The sequence below is a fragment of the Pongo abelii genome, chromosome 8 (genome assembly GCF_028885655.2).
Source record: "Pongo abelii isolate AG06213 chromosome 8, NHGRI_mPonAbe1-v2.0_pri, whole genome shotgun sequence".
Lineage (NCBI taxonomy): Eukaryota > Metazoa > Chordata > Mammalia > Primates > Hominidae > Pongo > Pongo abelii.
The window spans coordinates 50,035,218-50,048,147 of NC_071993.2; the positions used below are offsets into that span (position 1 = coordinate 50,035,218).

Sequence of the window (12,930 nt, forward strand, 5' to 3'; positions counted from 1 at the left end):
CTTGGCTCATCCACATTCCCTGTGCTCCCCCCATTTTCCAGCCTCCCTCACAGTCAGCTCAGATGTTCCGCCCAGTGGCCTGTGGGCGGCTGTGAGAAGGGTCACCTCCAGATTGAGCAGGTGGGAGCCCACAAGCTTCCTTTGTCTTTGCTGCTTGGACCTGGGAGGCCATGGACCTGGGTCACATAGAGCAAGGTGAAGGAGGCTGCCTGACTCAAATTGAATATTGTGTGAGAAATAAACTTTTGTGTATTGTGGCGGTGATACGGGGGTTGGTTTTAAGAGCTAGCTGAGTGTCAGTCATTCTGCAATGTTCATCAATTACCTAAAAGGTCTCAGCTCTTGAATGACCACTGAGTGAGAGAGTAATATCCAACAGCTGCAAAAGCAGACAGCTCAGATAGGGTTTCAATAAATGATGCACCCATTAAGAGGCACCACTGGAAAGACCATCCTGACAGTGAGCTCTTACAGCATCTGCCCAGCCTGTATTTGGAGAAACCATCTTTTCCTTCCCACAGTGGCTTATGCCATGTTGGAGACCCTTGGAAACTGGATTCTTCCCTTATCGCTTTCTGGCCCTCCTGATGATTGAGCCTCATGACCCCCAAATGCAGACGTCCAGAACATCAGATGTGGCTTCTTGGCAGGAGGTAGTGAGGGATGTGCGAAAGATTCAGATAAGTCCCAGCCACAGGCAGAGGCTGTGACAAGGCAGCTGGGGATGGGCAGGACTGTTGCCGGACCGTCTACACAAGCCCATTGGAAAAGAGCAACTTGTGGGATTTAGGCTGTGAACAGGATCAAAGGCAGTCAAAGTCTCCTAATGGCAACTGGGAACAGGTAAGAGCTAAGAGGCTGGCAATTACAACATGGGCAAAGTGCAGGTCCACTCAAAACAGTAGCCAGCAGGTAGCCGTGTCTGCTATGTGCTAAGTATCTTACCTACATGATCTGTTTTGATCATCCTGATAACCTTATGAAGTAGGATTGATTACATGTTAATGATGAAAAAACATTGAGGTTCAAAGATGGTAAGCAATTTGCCCAAGAATTACAGAATGATTAAATCTTGGAGCCGAGATTCAAGATGAAATTCCTCAGACTCAAAAGCACTTACTCTCTTCACTTTAGCTCATTGCGTCCCAAGAAGGAAAAGACATAAAATGAAATGGATGGCTTAAGAAGCCGGCATGGCCATTACCTATGTGACTTGGCAGGACATCATGTTGGGACTTCAGAAGGAGGCCAGGAGGAAGAGGAAGCTGGAAATAGATGTGGCAGAAGCAGCAGGATCCAGGCCAGGGTTGCTTTTGAAGGTGAAATCTATTCCGCTAGTCTGGGCAATGGTAGCAATTTCCAGTACCTGCAGGTGGACTATGAGGCAATGACATTCTCGTTCCACCTGATCTGATTAGCACCTTGCTGGATGTGTAGGGCAGAGTCTTACCTCCTGAGAAGGGGTCTGGGCAGGACTGCACAGGGCATCATGCCTTCCACCTGGACCTCTGGGCAGGGCTCCAGGCCCTGCGGGTGGACCGGATGCAATTCGGAACATGGAGACAGACATGTTGCATTCTGACTAGGGAGACCTGGCAGAGCTTAGAGGACCCTGACAGTGCAGAGACTGTGAGGGAGTCCAGGCTCGTCTTGGGCTGCATGGCCCCACTGAGCAGCAGCAGGGACTGCTGTCCGGATGGCAGGGCTAAGCCTGCAGATTCTGGGGCTGCCGAGTGCCTACAGCCTAGGGTTGCGGAGAAAGTAGCACCTGACACTGGTTCAGAGAAGACAACCTGCCACTCTCTGAGTTACAGGCTGCATTTCACTTCACTTGAGGGTCTGATTCCGGATGGAATTTAGGGCCATTAGAGGCGAGGACTGAGGGTTGGTAAGGCTGGCAGGTTGGTTGGAAGGTCAGTGATGTGGCTGTTGACGTGCATGAAGATGAAGATGATGAACCAGGTACCTGACATCCAGCAGTTTATAGACAGTAGATCCCTAAAAAGGTGGGGCAGGAGGCAAGGTAGCTGTCCCTCGATACCTACCAGCTGTGAACAGAGTCCCCAGGACCCGTTCCTCTCTTGGGAACCACAAGCTGATGACTCTTTGGCTCCCACTGGTTTTGCTTGGCTTGCACAGGGTTAAAAGCTGAATTTAAATGTCCTGGGTGGGGCCTGTGTTTTCCAGGCCCACCGGTCCCATCTGATACCCAGACAGCTTTACTCAGGTGCGCCACTTGCCTGGGCTGTGGGTGTCTGGGAACTACCGCGGGAGCGCCGCCAGCCCGGTTTTGTTGTCCCATGCAGAGGCAGTGGTCCAGCCTCAGACTCTTAGCTGCAGGACTGACAGTGCAGTGAGAGCAGGCCTTGCCTTTCCATGCCTCCCCTCTGCAAACTGTTTCCCCAGGACAGGACCCAGAAATGCCCCCCAGCAGCCCCACTACCATCCTGCTCAATCTGGAAAGGGCGAGCCGAGAGGAAAAGAGGAGAGAGTTTGTGGAGAAACAGGGTGAGACAACGATTGGAAGTGGGCAGGGAAGACCAAGGGAAAGATATGGCCTTCTCCTGGGAGTCCAGAAGTGATTCTGTTATGTCTGGGAGCTCCCATACATGTATTTTCCAGGTCCTGGGATTTTAGTTACAAAGTTCTGCATGACCTGTGAGTGAGGTGGGCTGGTAGCACAGGGCTAGGGGTGATGGTTCACACACGATTCTTCAAGGGGCTGGTAGAGGGGCGCCTCCGAGAGGGGGAGCTTCAGGACCAGGGAAATACGCAGACCCGAGCAGAGCTGAATGAGTTAGAACAGGGGGAGGTTGTTCTTCACTGCCCAGCCTGCCCCCATCCCAGCTGCCGGCACACGAGCTACTGAGAACCAGGCGTGTGGCAATCCACAGGAGGTGGGCTGTGAGTGTGAAATGCATGGCAGACACACACGAGCTCAAAGACCTGGCCTGAAGAGAAGAAAGCAACCGATCCCATTAATAAGTTATGTGAAGGTTACATGCTGAACTGATAATATTTTGGATGTATTAAGTTAAATAAATTATATTAAATGATTTTACTAGTTTCTTTTTACTCTTTTTTTTTTTTATTTTTAGTGTGGCTCCTAGAACATTTGAAACTACGTATGTGCTTTGTATCACACTCTGTTGGACAATACCAATCTAGGCTCTTCTCAAAGCTCCAGGAGCAAAATATACAAACACAGAAGAAAGCACACACGTGCACGTGGACACACACACACACACACACTCCAGAGGGTTTCAGGCAGCTCCAGCAGCTGGAAAGATAAGACTGCTCAAGATAAGTCTCTTGAAACTGTGATAAATTAAAAAATAACGCAGACCACCCCCAGCCCTTGGGGAGCTCCTGCTAGTGCTCAGTCCCCATTGCGCCAGCGCCTGACTCCTCTTTTCCTGCCCCCGCCTCCAGCCCAGTTCAGGCTGCTTGCCACTTTCTGAACACCACCACTGACTCAGGGTGTCAGATGTGCTGGGCGAAAACAAGCACTTACATTTTGGAAATAAGAAATCTTTTTCTCAGGCTTCGGGGTTAATGGTATGAAGGTTTCTGCATTCCAGCTGCCATGCTGGGTCTCTGGCAGGCCAGCTGTTCTCTGCTCTAATGGAAAACATAACTAAGTAGTCATTTCAATGTGTAAAAAGTTCAGCAGAATTGTTGGAGCTATCACCATAAATCAGAAATGACTTTCTTTAGGGACTCGATTGCCACTTGATTTAGCATTTCCTGGCACCTTGCCTATCATAGAATGAAGCCACAATTGCTTCCTATACAGAATGTTATCTGTAAAACATCTCACCAGAAGCCCACAGAACGCTGACCAGCCTGCAAGTTTTGATAATCTATGGCTGGCCTTGGTATTGAGAATAAATTTGACAATGGGACCCATTGTTAAATTAGACAATATATTTCATGGAACAGCTTCCAAATGAAAATGGGGTTTATACAGCTTTTTACATATCATTTGTTCCAGAAAAAGGAAAGATGGACTCTTTTCAAGGGAGAAAATTCAGCAAAATATTCATACTGTGAAATCTGAGAAATTATCCTAAGCAAACTACATGCTGACATGCTTTGTTACTGTATGAACGGGGAAATGTGAATCGGCTGAGGGAAGGGTAGGGTGACAGCCACATGATGGAAATGTCGAGAGTTCCCTTAGCTTAGTTGCTTACATGTAAAGGAGGAACACTGTGGTTGGGAAGGATCATGGGGAAGGTCTAGAAGACTCTCTCCAATGCCCCGTAGCTTTTCCTGGCATGTGTGCTGTCCGGAAGAGAGGCCCAGAGGGGAAGAGGGAGGCTGTAGGATTTGTAGGTAGAAATTCTGCCTTTCACAAAGCCAGGGAGGCACTAACCCCAGCTGACACTTGTCATGGGCTGTGAGCCATGAACAGGCCAAGAACAGGGGTGACCCTTGCTGGTGCTCAGCAGAGAACAAGGGCACTTCCAGGAAACTCCCAGTGCCTTCCAAACTGAGAAAAGAACCAAGGGCAGAGAGGCTCCGCGCAGGCCATCTCAGAACGGCTTGCTTCCTGGCTCCTGGGGCTGCTGAATTAGCATAGAGAACTGAGAACTCGGTCTTCTTCCCTGCCCCTTCCCTTGGGTGGGAATAACTCACACCGGGATCTCCACTAATGGTTCTGGTCAAACATTGCACTCCCTCTCTAATGTTGAGCACACAGATGAAAATTACCAGGAGAATGAGAAGATAGCACAGTTCAAAAGGAGGAAGCACTCTGAGGAATCAGGGAAAATATTTTCCTATAAAATATAGTTTCTGAAAGAGATGGGAAAATTTTGAGAACACTTCTGATTTGTGTTTCCAATAAACTTCAAATGAGCATTTCTTCCATGAAATTCGAGTAGAGAACCATAAAGAAAAAAAAAAACAGGGTAGGGAAGGCTGTGAGAAGATTTAAAAAATGTTCATTTCAGAAATGGAAATGGGGAAGGGGAGAGCAAAATGGACCTTTCAGTAAAAAAGGTTTTATAAGAGAGAAGTCAAATTTGACATCACGGAAGTCAGAGGAAGAGGATAAGAGAACATTAATTAGAGAAAATATAGGAAAAGCATGAGCTGAGATATATTTAATTTATAAATATTAGGCATTCCAGAGAAAGAACCTCCAAAAGTGGAGCTATCATTAAAGAACTATTTGGTGGAAATTTTCCCAAGCTAAAGAAAGACTTTTCAGAAATCTAGACAAAATAATGAAGGGCTTTTGTTGCCTAGATTTACCCTGATAATTTATTTCAATTTCAAGAAAAAAAAAAAAAAACAAATTCAGTGAGGGTCAAGGTGATACAACTTGGTTCCTGTTTCTTTGTAACACGAAGAGAATGATCATCAGTTGCAGAAATGTGACCAAGAAAAGTATGGTGACCCACATGGGGTTTCCAGATAAAATGCAGGATGCCCAGGCAATACTGGGGGCATTCTTATACCAGAAGCGTTATTTCATGTTTATCTGAAATTTAAATTGAAGTGTCTGTCCTGCATTCTCTCATTTTGGCTCCCCTAGCTGCCATGGGGACATTGAGATCCCAGTGCAGAAGAGCTGCGTCCTCTTGTGAACTTGAGAAGTTCAGACCCCACGTGAGGGTCTGGAGAGACAACAGCCACAAAAAAATGCAAACAAGAAACATCTTAGTGAGTCATTTTTAAGCCAATTGAGTGAGGAATCAAAATATCAAATCCAAAAATGGAGAATTCATGATATAAAATACTAATAAAAATAAACAAATAACCTCTTCCCCCAAAACAAACATAAACTATAGAACAAAATTAATGTAATTCTCAATAGGACATTAAAACACAACAAGAATGCCAAAAATAATTTCCAAAAGAGGACACATGGTTAAAAATATTAATTAAGTGGTAGTTATCTAGTTCAAATTACCTACTGTATCACTGAAAATTGGTAATTGAATGGCCAGAAGACAAGATGTAAAAGTGGAGTATATTCCTCATATCACACAGAGAAGGATCAATTTATATTGTCTTTTCTTTTTTTTTTTTTTCCCTGAAGAGGGGTCTTGCTCTTTTGCCCAAACTGAAGTGCAGTGGTGCAATCACAGCTTACTGTAACTTTGAACTCCTGGGCTCAAGTGATCCTCCTGCCTCAGCCTCTCAAAGCACTGGGATTGCAGGTGTGGGCCACTATGCCAGGCCTATTTTTGATAATGAAAATTAGAGAAAGTAGATTCTAGTGCATTCTTATTAAATGTCATTACTAACAGAATGAAAATAGTAGATGTGAGTTCCAAATCACAAGGGAAAAGTCAGGTTAAAAAAGTAACCTCAATATAAAAGGTGTATTAAAAATGACCATAAAACAAAATAGCAGAAATAAAATTAAGCATATAAATCATGTTAATAAAATGATCAGGATGAACTCTTATTTTGAATCACAGACTCACATTTGGTTAAGAGTAAAATCTAAATACTGCATTAGTGTACCCAGTTAATCCAAAATATTGAAAATAAGGCAGTGGGCAATGATATAGTGAATGAATCCAAACAAAAAGAGACAGGAGTGTGAATATGAACAAGAGACAAGGTGGAACTCAAGGCCAAAACAGCTAAAAGAAAAAATCCACAATGAAAGAATGACAATTTTGCACACTTCTATAGTGATTAAAAAAAAGCATCAAATGTAATTAACAAAAGTTTTAGCAATAAAAAAGAAAATAAGGGAAGCACCGTTGTTGTAGTGATGTTAACAAACTTGTGTTGCAACAAATCACATGGACAACAACCAATAAGTGAGTAGAGGATTCAAACCATGTCACGTATTTGTATTGCACAAATGGATAATGTGTTTTTCCAAATATACTTAGAACATTGATCTACAAATTGATCATAAAAACATCTTAACACATTTCCCAACTACCAGTTAAAATTTGCACTAGTGCCTAGTTTTTGGTTGTGTTATAAAACACCCATGTTTTACAACATGTTTTACATGTTGTAAACACCCATGTTTTACAACATGGTGTTTGTAATCCTCACAAACATCATGTTTGTGAGGGATCCTCACAATGATGCTATTGTTATCATAAAATATTGACTGAGAGCCTGCAACGCACATGTGCCCCTTCAGGGTGGCATAGATGGCAAGCCCAGGGAGGCCACTGACATGCATTCAAGAGAAAAGAAAAGAAGCCGGGCTTTGGTCAGTTGTGAATATACCATTTCCTGACTCCCAAGCATTGGTTCATCATCCAGCTGGCAATTGTTGAGCCTCAGCCAATGGTGGAACCAAAATCTATCTGGAGTAATTTCCATTTCCAACAGGAGAGTGACTTTCACTGACTCTTACTCTCCATTTGGATTTCAGGCATAAATGCTTCATGGTGGAGTGAGAATGGCTCGCTGTGGAAGGGTCATGTTTTAGAAGGAGTGATCTTCATTGTGAAGTCTAAACTGTTCTGGAAATATAAGCTTTCAAACCCAGGTAGGCAGGTTTCATTTTAAGCAACATTGCAGGATCACAGGATAATTATTGGTTTATAAGGTGATTCTTCACTGTACAAAGTATCTTAAATACTAAACATGCTGATGTGTTGCAAATTTGATTAGGTTTTCACAAGACTTCTCTAGAATGCATTTATGTGTACCTATGAGGAAAAATTATTGACTCTCTTACCAGAGCTGCCAACAGGGTCTAAAATGAGACCACACAGCTCTTCTTGACAGGAGTGGTGTGCTTAAAGACAAAGTCACCTGCAAGGTTAATAAATTGTTTTTAATAAGTAGATAATGGAGAAAAAGCGTGAAAATGTTTCCTTCAATATGTGGCATGGGCTCCATTCTAATGTGATTTGACGGTGACTTTGTATTTTTAAGGAGCTGGACTCCTTGGCTATCCTCATCCAGGTTTGCAGAATCTGACGAAGAATGGTGTTGAACAGCTCCTCAGCCATAAGGCCCCTGAAGTTGTCAGAGCCCTACTTGTCCTGTCCTGGGTCACCCTGCCTGTCACAGAATGGAGTCCAGTTCACATACTCCCCGTCTATACCTAGTTCCATACATACACAATCTTATCGTGAGCTCCTTTTAATTTAAACACTTACATCAGTTATTTACAGCTGCATGATTTCATTCCACATGGTGGTGATATTTTTTTGTCCAAATATGGACTCATTGGATGGTCATAAATAAAGCAATCTGGGTGTAGGAAATGGAGTATCCTTCCCCCAGGGTCATTCCAGGGGAGGCAGGGAAGGAAGCAGAGCTTCGCTATTTCGGGAAAGCTGATGGACGCTTCGGCTCCGAGGCTGGCTGGGAAGGCCCATAGCTAGGCGGCAGCTGCCCTCAATCTCACAGCTTTAATGAAGGAAGGCTGCCGGATTTACATTGTTTAAACACTTAACGAAATTAGCTATGAAAAGAAGGATGGGAGGAGCCCTGGGTAGTGGGGGAATTTAGGCCTTCTGTCTTCACACACTTTACACACACACACATACACACACACACAGTGATTTTCCTAAGAGGCTGCCAGGAGGAACTGGCAAGAAATTATGTGCCTCTTTACAGCAAGATTAAAAGCAACAACAGTGATAAAAATGCCTGCTTTGGAAAGCTGTGCCTGGCAGGGGCTGGTCAGGACTTTGGCGCTCTGGGCCCATGGGCTGCGCTGATTTGGAGCCGGCTCTGGATCAGCAGGGTGAGCGGCTGGCCTAGGGCAGTGGATCTGAAACCTAAGGATGAGATCCCAGGGGCTTCAGTGCCAGGAATGGAAACACTGGGATAGAGATGGGAGCTTGAAGGCCCAGCCTTCTGAGGCTCTTTCAAATTATTCCTGGTCTACTAGATTTTTAGTTTGGCTCTAGTGGTTAGAACAGAATTATGTCTAAGAATGTTAAACATTGACTGTTTCTCAAGCTGGGGTGATCTCTAGTGGATGGCCACAGAGCTCTGTCATTGAACCTATTCTCTTCAACATTTTAATCAATGGGGTTGAATGGCATCATGGAAGACATACTTACCTAACATTCCAGTAAGAAATATAAAAGCGCATATGAAATAGAAAACAAAATAATGAGTGGAAATAAATGTGAAAAAATCATAAATTGAGCTGAGATCAACAAGGTGAAGCTTGCAGGAGTAAATGGAAGATTCTAAAATTAGATTCCAGAAATCTGTTTCATAAGCACAATATAGGAGAACCCTAGCTGGGTGGATACGACACATCAGAAAACCCTCTGTGGTTCTGGTTAAATGAGGAAAAATCATTGACTGTCCTATCAGGGCTGCCAACAGGGTATAAAATGAAGAGACCATGTCTCTCCTTGACAGGAGTGGTGTGCTTAAAGACAAAGTCACCTGCAAGTTTAGTAGATTGCTTTTAATAAGTAGATAATGGAGAAAAAGCATGAAAATATTTCCCTCAATATGTGACATGGGCTCCATTCTAATCTGACTCCATGGTGACTTTGCAATTTTAAGGAACTAAGCTCAAGGCGAGCCCCACAGAGCCAGGACTTGCTCCCTTGAAAAGCCCCAGCGGATCTGAATTGCCTCTGAGGGGAGAGACGCCCCAGGCCATTGCTACAGCACTGCTAGTGCCATGGCTTTCTGAAGTAACAGGTGGACACTGTTTAGTCCTCTTTAAGAAACAGGATTGACTCTTTCCCCTAAATGATGTCATGAAGCATCTTTAATGAACAGGATTTATTTCTCACAGTTCTGGGGGCTGAGAAGTCCCAGACCAAGGCACCAGCAGTTTAGTGTCTGGTGAGAGCCTGCTTCCGCATTCATAGACAGCACCTTCTCACTGTGGCCTCATATGGCAGGAAAAGCATGAGAGAGCTCTCTGGGATCTCTCAGGGCACTCATCTCATCACGGGCTGCCACTGTCATGATCTCATTTAAACCTAATTACTTTCCAAAGATCCCATCTGCAAATACCATCACACTGGGGGTTAGGTTTCAACATATGGATTCTGGGGGGACAAACAGTCCATGGCACTGTCCTGTAGCCCCTGAGTCAGCACCCTGTGCCCTGGGCATTTCTCCTCTAAGGTCCACATCACCTGGCACACTTTACCACCATGAGCCTACCCTGTGTTTCCTGGGGATCCGCCATCTCCTTGGGTCATCATTGCCCCTCCTTGTCATTCTCCTCTATTGGCTGTTTCAGAACTCAGAGGCCCATTATTACCATGGGGCTATTGTTACATCTTCCTGGCTGGTCTCTCCTCTTTCCCAGCATCTCCTGCTTCTCCCTCTGCTGGAATAATGACTTTGGTGGGTATGAATTTAATCACCTCAGCCCCACTTAGCATCTTTGGCTGACTCCCAAGGTTGCAGCCCAGGTTCTGACCCTGGCCTTTGCCCACGTTTCCTGCCCTGACCCCATCTCTCTGTTTGTGCTCACCCTCCCAGCCCTCATTGCTTTTCCAGTACTGGTTCCTGCAGGCTGCTTGCTTGATGCTCCAGTTCTTCCTTTATCTTCCTCTCTGCCTGGGGAACCTCTCGCATCTTTCAAGGTCAGGATGAGAGGCTCTGCCTCAATATGTCGCAGTACTTCTGCCTCCTTGAAAATTAATTGCTTTTTCTTGGGATTCTAAAGGTTTCTTGGCCATTTCTCTGTAGAAACAAATCCTGAATTTGAATTCCAATTCTGTCCCATACTTGCTGGTGACTCTGGGCAAGTCCTGACAGGCCCTGGGCAACTTGGCCTGTCAGAATCCCTGTGTCTTTGTGTAGAAAGTCAGAATAGTAGTGGTTACCTCCGTGCTGTGGATGGAATTGTGTTCCCCCAATTCATATGTGAAGTTCTTACCCCTAGTGTGATAGTATTTGGAGATGAGGCCTTTGGGGAGGTGATTAGATTTAGGTGAAGGACTTAAGGGTGGATCCTCATGATGAGGTTAGTGTCCTTATATGAAGAGACACCAGAGAGCTTGCTCACTCTGCCATGTGAAGACATAGCACATAGGCAGCTGTCTACAAGCTGAGGAGAGAAGTCTTACTGGGAACCAACCCTGCTGGAACCTTGATTTTAGACTTTCAGTCTCCAGAACCATGAAAAAACAAATCACCCTTGTTGAAGCAACCCAGTCTGTGGTATTTTGTTATGAAAGCCTGAGTTGCTAAGACACTTGGCAATTGTCATGAGGTTTAAATATGATTCCATAAGCTGTACTCTGTGGGATGACCCTGGCAATCCATAACCCACACACCAATGGAACTGGCACATACTGGGGGTCTCAAGTTATTACTGCTGTTATTCTCATTATTATTTTAGGCAATTGCATGAATCTGTTTTCTCTCCTATCTTGCTAGCTCTTTGAAGATAGGAACTAGTCTTATCCATTTTTCTATAACCCAGAACTAGTCTAGAGTTTGGCACATAATAGTTGCCTAATGAATATCTGCTACATGAATAAATAAGCTTATATTTTAATATAATATGCTGTTCATTACAGAAAGGCCATCAACGTAATGAAGTAGCTTACAGGTGATACAAATAATGAGCAATAATTAATTATGTGCTTTGGGCCACTTTTCATGCAGTACTGAATTCTCACAGGAAGTCTCACACGAAGACACTGCTAACTCCACTTTCAGAGAGAAACACTGAGGCTCGGAGCTAAACTAACTCGCCTCAGAGCCCACATCCTGGACTTGAGCCTCAGGGTGTCGCACGCCAAAGCCTGTCCTCTTCACCCCAGCTTCCTGGGCATTGGAATGGATCCACAGTGTCAGATATGCAGTGGGAATGGCCCCCATTCCAAGCCACTTCCTGACCTGATGGCAGCACCCTGCTAGTCCTCACATTGGAGCCCTGGAGAAGCCGGGTTCCTTAACCCAGATTTGAATCAATAGCCTCACACCTGGTATGCACATCCAGGCCAAGTGTGGCTGAATGGGGAGCATCTGTTCTGGAGAAGGCCACCCTCATGGGCTCCTCTGCTTCCTGTCCCTTCGGGCACTGATTTATGGCATGCAGCAGGGAAGGGCCTGAGCTTGAGCCCTGACCATCGTTATCATCACCATCCTGGTTCCAGTGCAGTGAAGAACATTTTGAAGGTACAGAAGAAGGTCTTCTTTCTGAATGAAGCTCCTTGCATGATTCAGGGATCTTCCTCTTGAAGGCACCAATCATTTTGACTTTAATGCATGCACTCTGACTTACTTGTGGTGATCTCTCCTGGAAATACATGGAAAAATGAAAAATAGGCTAACTGGTGAGATTTCTTAAATACCAGTTTGTATGGCTGTGTTAACCTGAATGATTAAATATAGAATTGTTTTTTAAGTTACACATTGTGGGTTTGTGTTTTCCTCATTAATATCAATTGGTTCATTTATTTCTTCTTGCTCTGAAGCCACAGAGTTCAACAGAACTGCCTGTGTGTTTGCTGCATCTACTGAATATATTTCTTAATATCCTTTTTATGTATGTCATTTTTGTTAAGTTCTTGAACCAGAACTGAAAAAAAGATTAAAACATCATCTATTTACAAAACTTTTTTGATGTTTTGGTAACAGAACAATTTTGCACTTAAAGTTCCCACTTCAGATGTTATTCTTTCTATTTTATTTTTTATTTTTTATTATACTTTAAGTTCTAGGGCACATGTGCACAGTGTGCAGGATTGTTATATATGTATACATGTGCCATGTTGGTTTGGTGCACCCATTAACTCATCATTTACATTAGGTATTTCTCCTAATGCTCTCCCTCCCCCATACCCCATCCCATGACAGGCCCCTGTGTGTGATGTTCCCCGCCCTGTGTCCAAGTGTTCTCATTGTTCAATTTCCACCTATGAGTGAGAACATGCAGTGGTTGGTTTTCTGTCCTTGCAATAGTTTGCTCAGAATGATGGTTTCCAGCTTCATCCATGTTGCTACAAAGGACATGAACTCATCCTTTTTTATGGCTGCGGAGTA

At 44.3% G+C, this 12,930-nt stretch overlaps 1 long non-coding RNA gene across 1 annotated transcript; it reads left to right on the forward strand.

The window, feature by feature from the left end:
• Positions 1-10,157: 10,157 nt before the first annotated feature.
• LOC129048214 (uncharacterized) lies at positions 10,158-12,292 on the forward strand. Its single transcript, XR_008510387.2, has 2 exons — positions 10,158-10,275; positions 11,548-12,292. It is a non-coding gene; the product is annotated as an uncharacterized LOC129048214 (long non-coding RNA).
• The last annotated feature ends 638 nt before the right edge of the window (positions 12,293-12,930 follow it).